Here is a 15,729-nt window from a genome sequence, read left to right as displayed (position 1 = left end):
AATTTTCAGTGACTGACCTTCACGTTCTTGGGTTCTGCTTCACAGCAGAACCTTCTAAAACTGTGAAAATTAAACACACATAATTAATTCCTTTTAGGGAGTTTTCTTATAGTTTTGCTTGCTTTTGTTTTAATACTTAAAAAATAAGTTCCTAACTCAACAGTTGTGCTTCTGATTAAAATCATATGTGAAAATTGACATATCTTTTCTTACTGATTCATCCCTTTTTCAATGAGAAGTGGGTCATACGTCTGGAAAGGAAGTAACCTTATTTTAGAACTAACATTACCTGGAAAAAATTAAGATTAATTAAAATTAAATAGCTTTATTTAATTTAAAAATTAAATTTAAAAATTGAATTTAAAAATAAATGCTGTATTTTAATATTTGTTTGTCATTGTTTCCAGTATAAGTCTGATTTTTGCCTAAGCAGATAAAACAAAAGGATAATACACTAGCTCCGTGTAGAGCACACTTTCTCCACAGGTAAAGATGATTCTTTTCTTACTGCTATTTGAGACTTGTTAATTCTATCACAGTTTTGCTCAGAGTTGGTCAAAGATGCCCAAAGATGTGTCAAAAAAGTTCAGATTCATGACACAACTTTTGATGAAAGAGTAGTCTGATTTTCCCAAAGACTGTAGATTCACCCAGAATTTGTAGTTGTTGAGTCGCTAAATCGTGTCCAACTCTTTTGCGACCCCATCTGTCTTTTGCGACCCCATGGGGTGTAGCCAGGCTTCTCTGTCCATGGGATTTCCCAGACAAGAATTCTGGAGTAGGTTGCCATTTCCTTCTCCAGGAGTCTTCCCAAACCGGGGATCGAAACCGTGTCTCCTGCACTGCAGGTGGATTCTGTACCACTGAGCCACCGGGGAAGTCCTGAATTTGTAGAAAGACCTGCAAATGCCCTCCTCACAGTTCTCCCCTCTAGGAAAGAAATTGGTCTAATTTCACTGCAGTTGAATTTACCGTCAATAGAGGGCGCCAAAGGATGGAAAAGTAACTATTGATGAACTTGGTTTATTTCTCCAAGTCAATTAGTTATTAAAAATTAATTAGTTAATTTTAAAAACCTTTGAAAAATCATCTTTTCATCTTTAAAAAGGAGGAATCAGCAGCGCTTTTGATATGTGTAATCTCATGTTTCCCGATCCAGCCATGGCCAAGCTGACCAGCGCACCCTGACGCCCGGCTTTGGTATCCGGGTAGTGTCCAAAGTGCAGAGATAACTCCTACTTGCTGGCTCTTTTACCAGAGGACATGGTCAACGTTTCCCCAGCTGGACCCTGTCCAGTACCTTCGCTTGCACTAGTCCTTTAATTATTAGCAAATTAAGATCCTTCATAGAGAAGTAAATTGATTCGCCAAATATTTCAGTTGCTGCCACAGGCAGAACTGTGTGGCACTTCGTTAATTTCTGCGGAAACCAGGCACTAAAACAGACCTGCCTGCATGCAGCCTACAGTCCAGTGGGCAACAGTGACATTAACCAGACAATCCACAGACTTGCAGTAAAAACTTATGTTGACAAAGTGGTGTTCTAGTGGGGATCTGAAGACTTGAGTAAGAGTTAAGTAGGTGAAGTTGGGAGGGTTGAGGCAGAAGATTCCAGGCAGGGAAAACAGCTGGGTCCGTGTATTTGAGCCAGGAAGGAACACAGACACTCTAGGAATTGAAAGTCAGAGTGGCTGGAGCCCAGGAGATAAGAGGGGAGTGGCTGAGGCTGGACAGGGAGGCAGAGACCATTGATGGAAATACTGGTGGCAGCACTGTGCAAGGATTTTGTTGTATGTGCAACGCAAAGCCCTTGATAAGTGGATGTTAGGATTAGGCTTATGTATTTAAAAAGATTACCCTAGCTGTTTTGTGGAAAACGGATTAGAAGAGGGCAAGATAACAAGGAGGCTATTGCAGCAGTTCAGATGGCAGATTTTGATGACTTGGACCAAGGTTGTTGTTGTTACTATGAATAAGTTGTGTCCAACTCTTTTGCAACCCCATGGACTGTAGCCCATCAGATTCCTCTGTCTGTGGAATTCTCCAGGCAAGAACACTGGAGTGGGTTGCTGTTTCCTTCTTCAGGGGATCTTCCTGACACAGGGATCGAACCCATGTCTCCTGCATTAGCAGGCACATTCTTTACCACTGAGCCACGTGGAAAGCCCTGGGCCAAGATGATGTGTGCTGTCTCTTCAGTTGTATCTGACTCTTTGCAACCCTATGGACTATAGGCCACCAGGCTCCTCTGTCCAAGGGATTCTCCAAGCAAGAATACTGGTTGCCTGCCCTTCTCCAGAGGATCTTCCTGACCCAGGGATTGAACCCACATCTCTTATGTCCCCTGTATTGGCAGACAGGTATTTACCACTAGCGTCACCTGGGAATCCCATCATGGACCAAGGTACTGATGTTGAAAATGGAGAGATGTGAGCAGGGAAGATCAAATTGGCTGGACCTAGTTGTGGATGGAGCACGGTGGTGAGGGAGAGGATATTGTTAAGGATAACTTCTCGGTTTCACAGGTTAGGTTTTACAAACTTAGAAAGCTCAGCTGGCAGAGTTTAGGAAGTATTATCATTACTGATGTGAGGTGGAAATCAAAACTTCCAATACTGGGCAAACTCAGTCCAGGCTGTTGGTCTTCGCATCACATGTTAAAGCCTCTCTGTTATGAAATGAACATTTCAAGAAGAGATGGGCATGACCAATAACATTGTAATGTGATATTGCCATACATAGCCAATAGCAATATGTGCATATGTGCATGCATAGAAAAAGTTCTGGAAGAATATAAGCATGTTGCTACTGTGGTTAATTTTGGAGGGGTGAGATGAGAGGGAGCATCATTTTCAAGTCTAGATGTTATTATGTTGTCTGAAAAATTTTAAAGTAAGCCTTAATTGGTTTTATAATTAGTAGAATCCATGAAATTCACCATCGTTACCAATAAAAAGCTTTTTTTGGCTGAGAAATTGAAAGCCTTTTGTGGAGCCCCAATAATCTCCTACCTCCATTAGACCTCTCTCCTAGAATCTAGAGAGCCTTTCCATCTGGGGACCTTCTAGCCCCAGAGAGCATATAGATTCCTCTCGCTGCAGTTCATTAGAGATGCTCAGAAAATCAACGTGAGGACTAGCTATAGAAGCCCTCTCAGCACCGTTTGATCTTTTCAGTAGCAAATGTGCCATTTGTAACACAATTGGTCCAGTTCTTATGTGAGGCTAACATAGAGCCACTCCAATATGCTTTTGAGACTCCCGGAACTACGACTACCTACCAGTCTTTCTCCCAATTGGTGTATCCATTCTGCCATATCCCTGAGGACATCATTTCCACTTGCTTGGTAAATAATTAGGCTGCTGCTGTTGGCTATAGAAAGGATTATAAATATTTTAGTACTGCAAGTGATTGAAACCCATCTCTATTTGACTTCATCTATGCCTGCAATGCTTTGGGTAAAAACTTATCTCTTAACATGAGACACCCTTGGGCAGATAACTGTTCTAGGTGTGACAAGAGTAAGGCATTGTTTAGACTGCTTTGGTCAGTGGGCACTCAGAAACAGCCTCTAGTAAGCCAAAGGTTTTGAACCTTTCCAATTTTGGCTCATACCAGTTGATTTTTCTTACAATGAGAGAAATAAATAACCCCATTTCCTAAGAACATTTTTATGCTAATAGGATTTTTAAAAAATTAACTTTAGACAGGTTAATGCCTAATATATATAAAGTACTCATATAACTCAACGGCCAAAAAAAATTGACTAAAAAATAAGTAGAGTATCTGAACTTCCTTGTGGTACAGTGGATAAGAATCCACCTGCCAATGCAGGGGACGTGGGTTCGATCCCTGGTCCTGGGGTGCTCTTTCCAGAGCCCTGCAGGGTATCTGTTCTCAGCAAGTCCAGTGTGACTTCTGATGAAAATGGTAACACATGCCTATTGATTCACAAAGTGAAACAGTACAGTGGTGTATAAAGCAGACGCTGCCATGCTCTCCTCCTCCGGAGATGACTACTGTTTTCCTTACATGCTATAAATGGGCTCATGCTATACTTCGTATCTGAACAGCATGCTGACTTTATTAACTAGCGCATCATGCTAGTTTTCCATGCCCATTCCTAAAGATCTCATCTTTTTAAAGATGGACAAAAATTTATTCCACCAATTCTCTATTGATGGCCACCCGGATTATTTACAAATATTTTCTGTGAAACACTGGCAATGAAGATTCATATGTCTCTTTGCACATCTGTTTGATTATTTCCTCAGGATAGAATTCCTAGAAGTTGAATTGCTGGGTCCAAAGGTAAACATGTTTAAAATCATGATACATATTGCCCAATTATACACTCACCAAAAATAAAATGAGAATACACATTCTTGCATCCAGATCAAGAGAAAGAATATCAGTCTTTCATCTTTGCCAATTTGTTATGCTAAAAAGTGTTAATTTCACTTCTTTATTAAAGTATTAATGAAGTTGAGTTTTTATTTCAGTGCTGGTTACCTGGATGCATTTAGTTTATGAGCAGAGTTTTTGTGTATGCGCACTTCTGGGGGTTAAGTATTATATCTTGGCTTTTTTTGTGGGGTGGATTTCTTGTGTCTCTATCAGGCTTCAAGTAGCCGAAAATTAAATATGTGTTTAGCTAAATACATTAAATTAAATATGTGTATATTCTCTTATACAACAAGAATTCTATAGCCAGCATGGTGTTGTTATTAGTTGTTAAGTCGACTCTTTTGTGATTCCACGGACTGTAGCCTGCCAGGCTCCTCTGGCCATGGAATTTCCCAGGCGAGAATACTGGAGTGGGTTGCCGTTTCCTTCTCCACACCAGCGTGGTACAGTTTGACTAATTCAGTCCCGCCGTGCATCTCAGTCACCCCCAGAGCTCTGGCTTAGTTCCCCTCATGAATGTAAGATGGCTGCAGCAACTCCAGGCCTCACAAGCAGGTACCACAATATCCCGTGGGAGCAGAGAGACTGTTTCATCCTATCTGTGTTTATTGTAGGGTAAGCGAGCTAGAGAAGGCAAGGTTTGGAAAAAGAACAAGACCAGCACTTTACAGGAACAGATCACCTTTAATGAGGTGAGAAGGGGCAGCAGTCAGATTAGTGAGCTGCTGCAGTAACCCAAGAAAAGGGTAAGTACATACAGGCATGTAGGTGGAAACCTACCGCCTTAAGGGGGCCTGTTCTTCTCCAAGGTTGTTCGGAGGAGTTATCTCTAAGACAGCTGGGGCAAGGAATTCTGGAGATGGGCCAGAGGCTGGACAGGCTGGGAGCTGGGCATAATCAACCTTAATGTCCATTTTTTTTTCTTCCGGTGAGAGAGCTTTGTTTTGCATAGAATGGTGGGGATTACCTGGAGGGGAGTTTTAACTCCAGGCTATTTTGAGCCCTGTAACTTTCCTTCATTTATCACTGAAGAAAATCTTTCTTACAGACTTCCCTCCTCCCCAAAGACTTGCTCTCACGTCTAATTGGTACTTCCCCACCCCTGTCAATGGCAAGAGGAGCCAGGACACCGCGACTGGTCTAAAGGGATAGAGGCTGCTGGGAGTGAGGCCCAGCCCCCTGCAGTTTGCTTAGGTGAGATTGGGTGTGCTTAGGAGAACAGTGGGAGACTAGAGGTAGGGCAAGCCTGGGACAGAGCTGGGTTGCCAGTTAGGAAAGAGTTGAGTTATTTCACAATAACCTCAGGAATTAGGTACTATTATCCCTATTTGAGGGCTTCCCTGGTGGCTCAGCTGGTAAAGAATCCGCCTGCAATGTGGGAGACCTGGGTTTGATCCCTGGGTTGGGAAGATTCCCTGGAGAAGGGAATGGCTACCTTCTCCAGTATTCTGGCCTGGAGAATTCCATGGACTGTATAGTCCATGGGGTCACAAAGAGTCTGACACAACTGAGCGACTTTCACATCACATCCCTATTTTAAAGGTTTCCTCACCTTTAAAATAGGGAAATAGTACCAAGAGAGAAATACCTTGCCCTGAGTCAAAGGGCCAGTGAATAGAGGAGACAGGAGTGGAGCCCAGGCAGTGAGACTTCGGAGCCTGTGGTCCTAACCACTCAGTCTGCTGCTCATAAAACCCACAGGTAAGGAGTTAGAAGATAGTACTGTAAACACGTGCTGGAGTGGAAGCAGCTGGAAAAGAGGGGGAATAGCTACGATTGTGTCTGTATCTGACATTGCCGAGTGCTTCCTGTCTAATAGGAACTGTGTTCCGTGCTGGTTATACGTGATCTCACTGAGTTCTCACAACTCTGGAAGACAGGCATTCTGTTCCACAAGTAAGGAAACTGGGGCTTCAGGATGGTGAATTACTTGCCAAATTTCAATTGCATTTGAATCTGGGTCTTTAAGACTCCAAAACCTGTGGAATTAGTTAATTTCACTATATTACTATTAAAGTATTTTCCAAACAAACAAACAAACAAAAAACCAGGGAATTCAGTGGGAAAAAAGGCACTATAGGATATAAAGGTGTACATATCCTTTTTTAAAAAAATTTTTTTAACTGAAGAATAATTGCTTCACAGAATTTTGTGGTTTTCTGTCATACATCAATAAGAATCAGCCATAGGTACACCCATGTCCCTCCCCCATCTCTCTCCCCATCCCACCCTTCAGCCTGTATATATACTTTTTAAAATTAAAAAAACAAAACCTTAAAGAAAATCCAATTTTAAGTGTGCTTTTGCACCTTGGCTGGTCTGAATCAGTCTTCACATGGTCTGATTGGTCATGGTCTGATACTTGTGAATACCTCGATTTATTTTTTTTCCTCAAAGAAAACTAAATTCAGAATACAGACACTTTTTCCAAACTTTTTTTTCCTTGAAAAATGTCATGTATATTAACATTTTATTATATATTTACAGACCTTCAGTGATACTTTGTGTATATAACAGGCACCTTGTATTTACCATTTTTTTTTAGATGCAATGCAAATTAGTTTTAATTTGTATGACTAACCAGCCAAACCGCTGCTGGCTGTCCTCACAAGTCAGGAGTTCTACACCCCCAGTCCACTCTACCCCCTCTCAAGGACTCTGCCTTGCAGAGTTAGGGAACAACTGTGACCCAGAGGATTTTTTTCCTTTTCTTAATTTCCAGGGAGAGCCTCTCAAGCCCTGGTCCAGATGTTAATGTGGCACATACGGTGCAGAGTCTTGACTTAAATCTTCTTTTCTTTAGTAGAACGTCTGGGTGGAGCAAAGGAAATTGTTAAGAAGTATTATGGTTTCTTTCCCTTCTGAGTTGAGTCGGATCCAGCCAACACCCTCAGTGACCTAAGTCACTGCCATCTGTCAGCTGTGGGTGGCCCATGCCCAGCAGTCTCCTCGGCTCCCAGCAGACAGGTAACTCACATCCGAAAAACCAGCACATCACATCTGGAACTGATCGGCAGAGTCGAAAGAGAATCCAAAAATGGAATCAGTCACAGAGATAGAACGCCCTGCTTTTTCTTGGAGCTGGTATCTGTTGGGTTCTGGCTTGTGGCATATGGGTAGAGCAACTCAGGAAAGTTTTCCAATGATATAGGCCAACTGAACATACTTTTCTGAAGCACAACCTCTGACCAAAAATGGAAAGGAATTAAAAAAAAAAAGCCCCAAACCAAACACACCCAAACCAAGTCCCATCTCTGGTGTGCCACATAAAATAAAATTGCCTGTTGTGAAGATATTTGAATTTAAATTGTTGCCGGTTCTGAGGAAAGTGTAGGGGTAACTGCTTGAGAGATAACCAGAATTGTAACAAAGTCGTCAGGACTAACGCTAAAATTAGTATACACAGGTGGTACAACTTCTTGCTTCCTCTTCCTTAGATATATAGAGATTACCAAGGGAATAAGAATGACAGGATGGGGGAAAAAAAATAGAAAACATTTAAGGAAATCACTGTATAAATAGAATATAGTATAGGTTTACATCAGAATGTTAAAAATAAAAGCATATCTCTTTAAATATTATTTTACTTTGCAAAATATTGCATAAGTATCTCAAGTCTAATTCCTAACTGTGTTAGGATTTACAGAATATTGTCCCTCTTAAGTGTTTTAGCTAGCAATATACAGTACATTTCAAATATAAACCATGGCTGCTTTCATAAGAATATTATAGAAATAAAGAAACTGGATGAGTGAATGAAATGGGGAAACTGTATTTGAAAAATACTCTGATGTATTCCTGGAGGAGCTGAACAGGCTGCCATTGTTAAAGGAGTATTTGTCCTGCAGTCAGTTGGGGGCTTGGGCTTCCCAAGTGGTGCTAATGGTAAAGAGCCAGTCTGTCAATGCAGGAGACGTGGGTTCAATCCCTGGGTCAGGAAGATCCTCTGGAGAAGGAAATGGCACCCACTCCAGCATTCTTGCCTGGGGAATCCCATGAACAGAGGAGCCTGGTGGGCTATGGTGACTGAAGTGACTTAGCACACGTGTACGCAGCCGGGGACTTACAAGTATGCATTTCTCTCAGAAGCTTGGAGCGTAGAGTGCAGGGAGCCTGGGACTGGGGGGAAATTCATGAACTCTGGCATTAGCAGCCCTTCAGTCCAGGGCTCTGCTGCTTACCATGTAACTTTAGTCAAGTCACTTAAACTTACTGAGTTTTAGTTTCCTCTTCTATGAAATGAGAGCTGTTAACACCCCTTGGCAATCGATTGTGAGGTATAATAAGATAATGATATTAAAGCCCATGGGACCTGGCAGATGCTCTGCCAATGTTTTTCATCTTCCCTCCTTTCTCTGTTGGTGTAGGGGTCAGTGTTATTCATGGGTTTCTCAGAGACAACCGTGGTGTTGATGAATGAAATCTCATCTGTTTTGCCTTGTACTCCTTTTCCTCTATTTTCTCACTTTCTCTTTTTTCTTCTGATGATAGTGTGATTACTACATAGTCCTCATGGAAGAGCTGATTCATTTTCAATGTTCCTTTTTCCTAGCCTAATAGTAATGCCTAAAGTATACACACCTTTAGTAAAAGAAAAAATTTTCATAATCATTAGAAGAAATTCATAAGCCACAGGGCTTGATTTTTCCTTCTCCATTTGAGTATGAAAGAGAAAAGAACAGTAAGGAAGCTTGCCTTGAGGTTATTTAAAGTCCTTTAGGAATTGTGCTTCTCTGTCTCCAAGCCTGGGCTTCCCAATTGTTGCTAGTGGTAAAGAACCCATCTGCAAATGCAGGAGACATGAGACACAGGTTCGATCCCTGGGTCGGGAAGATTCCCTGGAGGGCATGGCAACCCACTCCAGTATTCTTGCCTGGAGAATCCCATGGACAGAGGAGCCTGGTGGGCTACAGTCTCCAGGGTCACAAAGAGTTGTACACGGCTGAAGGGACTTAGCATGCACGCACATCTCTAATCCTAGGTCCGGGTCTATCTCTGAATGATTGCAAGTCATTCTAATTCTGCCTCCAAACTACCCGTTGTGTATATCTGCATTGGGACAACTCCGTTCCTTCCACATTGCTTTAACATTGTGCCATCACAGACTCCTGAGTGTGTACAAGTCCTTCTTAGCAAGGATGAGTCTATTGTTTTATACCTTTCATAGGGCCAGCTACACATCTGGGCATGCAGGAAGTATTTGATAAGTTCTGAATGAGCCAGTGAGTGAATATTTTTGAAACCTATGCTTTCTTTTCATCAGTACCTCCCATCCCCCAAATGTGGATACTGTCTAACTTGGTCCTGCCCTACAGACAAAGAACAGTTTTCTGCATATCCCACCAGGTAAAACTTTGTTGATACTATTCAACATAGTGTTGGAAGTTTTGGCCACAGCAATCAGAGCAGAAAAAGAAGTAAAAGGAATCCAGATAGGAAAAGAAGAAGTGAAACTCTCACTGTTTGCAGATGACATGATCCTCTACATAGAAAACCCTAAAGACTCTTCCAGAAAATTACTAGAGCTAATCAATGAATATAGTAAAGTTGCAGGATATAAAATTAACACACAGAAATCCCTTGCATTCCTATATACTAACAATGAAAAAACAGAAAGAGAAATTAAGGAAACAATATCATTCACCATTGCAACAAAAAGAATAAAATACTTAGGAGTATATCTACCTAAAGAAACAAAAGACCTATACATAGAAAACTATAAAACACTGATGAAAGAAATCAAAGAGGACACAAACAGATGGAGAAACATACCGTGTTCATGGATTGGAAGAATCAATATTGTCAAAATGGCTATTCTACCCAAAGCAATCTATAGATTCAATGCAATCCCTATCAAGCTACCAACGGTATTTTTCACAGAACTAGACCAAAGAATTTCACAGTTTGTATGGAAATACAAAAAACCTCGAATAGCCAAAGTAATCTTGAGAAAAAGAATGGAACTGGAGGAATCAACCTGCCTGACTTCAGACCCTACTACAAAGCCACAGTCATCAAGACAGTATGGTACTGGCAACAAAACAGAAAATATACCAATGGAACAGAATAGAAAGCCCAGAGATAAATCCACGAACCTATGGACACCTTATCTTTGACAAAGGAGGCAAGGATATACAATGGAAAAAAGACAACCTCTTTAACAAGTGGTGCTGGGAAAACTGGTCAACCACTTGTAAAAGAATGAAACTAGAACACTTTCTAACACCATACACAAAAATAAACTCAAAATGGATTAAAGATCTAAATGTAAGACCAGAAACTATAAAACTCCTAGAGGAGAACATAGGCAAAACACTCTCCGACATAAATCACAGCAAGATCCTCTATGACCCACCTCCCAGAATATTGGAAATAAAAGCAAAACTAAACAAATGGGACCTAATGAAACTTAAAAGCTTTTGCACTACAAAGGAAACTATAAGCAAGGTGAAAAGACAGCCCTCAGATTGGGAGAAAATAATAGCAAATGAAGAAACAGACAAAGGATTAATCTCAAAATATACAAGCAACTCCTGCAGCTCAATTCCAGAAAAATAAATGACCCAATCAAAAAATGGGCCAAAGAACTAAACAGACATTTCTCCAAAGAAGACATACAGATGGCTAACAAACACATGAAAAGATGCTCAACATCACTCATTATCAGAGAAATGCAAATCAAAACCACAATGAGGTACCATTACACGCCAGTCAGGATGGCTGCTATCCAAAAGTCTACAAGCAATAAATGCTGGAGAGGGTGTGGAGAAAAGGGAACCCTCTTACACTGTTGGTGGGAATGCAAACTAGTACAGCCACTATGGAGAACAGTGTGGAGATTTCTTAAAAAACTGGAAATAGATCTGCCATATGACCCAGCAATCCCACTTCTGGGCATACACACTGAGGAAACCAGATCTGAAAGAGACACGTGCACCCCAATGTTCATCGCAGCACTGTTTATAATAGCCAGGACATGGAAGCAACCTAGAGGCCCATCAGCAGATGAATGGATAAGGAAGCTGTGGTACATATACACCATGGAATATTACTCAGCCATTAAAAGGAATTCATTTGAATCAGTTCTAATGAGATGGATGAAACTAGAGCCCATTATACAGAGTGAAGTAAGCCAGAAAGATAAAGAACATTACAGCATACTAACACATATATATGGAATTTAGAAAGATGGTAATGATAACCCTATATGCAAAACAGAAAAAGAGACACAGAAATACAGAACAGACTTTTGAACTCTGTGGGAGAAGGTGAGGGTGGGATGTTTCAAAAGAACAGCATGTATACTATCTATGGTGAAACAGATCACCAGCCCAGGTGGGATGCATGAGACAAGTGCTCGGGCCTGGTGCACTGGGAAGACCCAGAGGAATCGGGTGGAGAGGGAGGTGGGAGTGGGGATTGGGATGGGGAATATGTGTAAATCTATGGCTGATTCTTATCAATGTATGACAAAACCCACTGAAATGTTGTGAAGTAATTAGCCTCCAACTAATAAAAAAAAAAAAAAAAAAACTTTGTTGAGCATCACATTTCCTAAACACCCTGGCCCCCCAAGCGTTAATAATACATTTAAAAAATATATTATAGAACATGCTGTCTCCTGTCCAAGGTTTTGATATTTTACCCCAGGTCCCCAACGATATCTGCATCATTTTGTACCAGAGGCTCCAGAAAGGCAGGGACATACTTATTCAGATATCTGCCATGCATAAGATATGCTAGTTCCTACATAAGTGCTTTTTCTTTTTCATTTTTAATCAAACCTGGGTTTTTTGTTTTTGTTTTAAACTTTTTATTTTAAATTGGAGTATAGCTGATCAACAGTGTTGTGATAGTTTCAGTTGGACAGCCAAGGGACTCAGTCATACATACATATGTATCCATTCTCCCCTAAACTGCCCCCCATCCAGGCTGCCACATAACATTGAGCTGAGTTCCCTGTGCTATACAGTAGGTCCTTGTTGGTTATCCATTTTACATATAGCAGTGTGTACATGTTGATCCCAAACTCCCTAACTATTCCTTTCCCCCATTTCTTCCCTAGGCAACCATAAGTTCATTCTCTAAGGCTGTGAGATTGCTTCTGTTTTGTAAATAAGTTCATCGTGCATGCTAAGTTGCTTGCTAAGTCCTGTCCAACTCTTTGTGACCCTATGGACTGTAGCTGGCCAGGCTCTTCTGTCCATGGGATTCTCAAGGCAAGAATACTAAAGTGGGTTGCCATGCCCTCTTCCAGGGGCTCTTCCCCATCCAGGAATCCAACCCGTGTCTCATATGTCTCCTGCATTGGAGGCGGGTTCTTTACCACTGAGCCATTTTTACTTGGGAAGTAAAAATGGCTCAAGTAAATTCAGTAAATTCAGTAAACAGGTGCTTTTGATAATGATACTAACAACAGCTTTCAAGAAGCTGTAGTGCTCTACCATCACCAATAGTATGTAGCAGTTCACAACTGGATTTAAATGCAGAACTCCCAAGAAGGTCCCAGTAGTCTAGTCTAAGATGGAATGCATGGTATTCTTCAACCTCTCTTCCTTAAAATCTGTCCAGCTTATGCCCTTTAATGTCCTTTTGAAGTAGAAAAAAATTATATCCTTCACTAAAACTTTCCCTGACTCGGGCATTTAATATTGCTAATTAAGACTGAAAGGCTGCAGTTTTAATTTTTTTTTTTTTTTTTACATACTTTCAACCTGAACTATAAGATTCTAGGAACTGAGTGTCTGGCCTGTAGTTGCTGGAGGCCTGTCTATACTTCTTGTGTGCATGATTATAATATGAAAAACTAGGAAAGTGTAATTTTATAGCAACCAAACACATGGTTTTCCCTTTTCCTTTGGGATGAAAATTCCTTCCTGTCGAAACTAAGGTTATGCCCCTACTTGTGAAGCCCAAGGAGAGACACTTTGATGTGAAAGAGGATCCGGGTAGAGTAACGGATACAGAAACCAGTGTGGGAATAGGAGGAGCCTCCAGAAACAGGAAAAGGCATTGTCCCGAGGAGGGGTCATTTCATCCCCCTCCGTCGTCACTCAGCCTGTCTGGCTTATTTCCTCCCCCAGGTTGGTGTGGGTTGGAAGGCCAGCCCTTTGTTAATGAGGTCAAGAACAAGACTGCCCATTTTGTGAGGTGGTCAGGCAGGGCTGAACTTTCAGATTTTCAATTTTGTGAAAGGTGACCAAGAATGAAATTAATTTGGGCTTCATCTAAGCAGTGCCAGAGCAACTGGCTGGGAAGTGAAAATGCCATCAACTGGTGTGGCTCAACAACATCAAACAACTCGGTTGCATTGGTTTTCCAAGGAAATGCTTCCATTGGCCCACAGCTTAGGCATTAGGTAGGTGGAAGACTGAAAGCCTGAAGTCAAAAATTTACTAAAATAAAAAAGAACTTTAAGAGTTCCATATCACACGAATACCTGCTGCTCAGAAGTGCTGATGAAAAAAAAGCAGTGCTTATAGTTGGGAACTCTCGTGAACTCATTTTCTAGGAAGGCATGGGCACGGTGCCTATGGATGGGCTCTGTCTTTCTCAGGGGCTTTCTCACCTCTCACACACACCAGGCTGGACCCTGCGGCTCCCTCTGGGAGCACTGCTGAGGGGGCCCCGGCAGAATGTGCAGTCAGACCTTCGTCATCTAAGGATAGTATGGGAAAGAGTGGCCAAGGCCAGGTCCACTGGGCACAGGCCCGAGCTCTCTGGCTACACTGGTTTCACTACGCTTAGCACTGGACATTTTGAGTGCTTTGGAATGCTTTGTATTAGTTTTCATACCAGTCCATTGCACAGGGCAACTTTAATAATAGATTTTCCATTTTAGAGACCAATGAGCTGATGATCAAGAGGCTTAAGGGACCTGCACATCATTACCCAGAAAGTGAGCGTTAGAGGCAGGATCAGACCTCACTGCCTGACACTCTAATGACTGCATTGTCTATAGAGAGCATTGGCCTCTGTGCTCAGAACCAGAGAATCAATTTTCACCTCCAGGACCCTGAAGGAACCTCCCTCCCTCCCCAGGCCCAGGGAAACTGCAGCAAACCATACCTCTCAGGATGTGAACTTGATATGAACTGCTAGAGGTAGTCTTCTGAGCTGAGTGAACTCTTTGTTCTAGGTCATACACAAAGTCCCATGAAGGTTTGAGATGAGTAGGATTTTTTTTTTTTTCCTAATCTGGAATATTAGTACATAAAAATAAAACCAAAGTACCTTAGGGAAAACATAAAACTGAACAATAATCAAAGGCTGATCGTATAAGGTCATTCAATCTGATACGGCAAAATTATGAAACAGCCTCCATGAGCAAGACCCAGGATGGATAAAACTAGTCCTGACTCTCCAGGAGTTCAGCTTTCTGCAGCAGATAAACAGATACACAGGCAGACCTCAGAGATACTGCAGGTTCAGTGACCGACCACTGCAATAACGTGAATCTCTCTAGAAAGTGAGTCACACAAATGTATATAAAATTTATGTTTACACTATACTGTAATATATTAAGTATGCAATAGTGTATAGCTAAGAAAGCAATGTGCATGTCTTAATTTAAAAATACTTTACTGCTAAAAAATGCCAGCCATTATCTGAGCCTTCACTGAGTCCTTATATGTTTGATGGTGGAGGGCCTTGCCTCAGTGTTGATGGCTGCTGCCTGATCAAGGTCGTGGTGGCTGACGGTTGGGCTGTGGCAATTTCTTAAGGTAGGATAACAATGAAGTTTGCCACATCGATTGATTCTTCTGTCCATGAACGATTTCTCTGTAGCAGGTAATGCCATCTGATAGCATTTTACCCATAGCAGAACTTCTTCAAAAAATTGGAGTCAGTCCTCTCAAATCCTGTCACTGCTTTATCTACTAAATTTATGTAATATTCTAAATCCTTTGTTGTGATTTCAACAATCCTCACAGCATCTTCACCAAGAGTAGATTCCACTTTAAGAAACTACTTCCTTTGTGCATCTATAAGAAGCAACTCTTCATTCATTCACGTTTTAGCATGAGATTGCAGCGTTCAGTCACATCTTCAGGCTCCACTTATAAATCTAGTTCTCTTCCTGTTTCCACCATATCTGCAGTTCATTCTTTCACGGAAATCTTGTACCCCTCCAAGTCATCCATGAGGACTGGAATTAGTGTCTTCCAAACAGTTAATATTGATATTTTGACTTTTTCCCATGAATCACTAATGTTCTTAATGGCATTTAGATTGGTGAATCCTTTTTAGAAGGTTTTCAATTTACTTCACTCATGTCCATCAGAGGAATCACTGTCTCTGGCAGCTATAGATAGCTTAGGA

This window comes from Cervus canadensis, chromosome 19 (genome assembly GCF_019320065.1).
Source record: "Cervus canadensis isolate Bull #8, Minnesota chromosome 19, ASM1932006v1, whole genome shotgun sequence".
Taxonomy (NCBI): domain Eukaryota; kingdom Metazoa; phylum Chordata; class Mammalia; order Artiodactyla; family Cervidae; genus Cervus; species Cervus canadensis.
The sequence above is the reverse complement of the archived record's forward strand: the minus strand, read 5'-3'. Positions refer to the sequence as shown.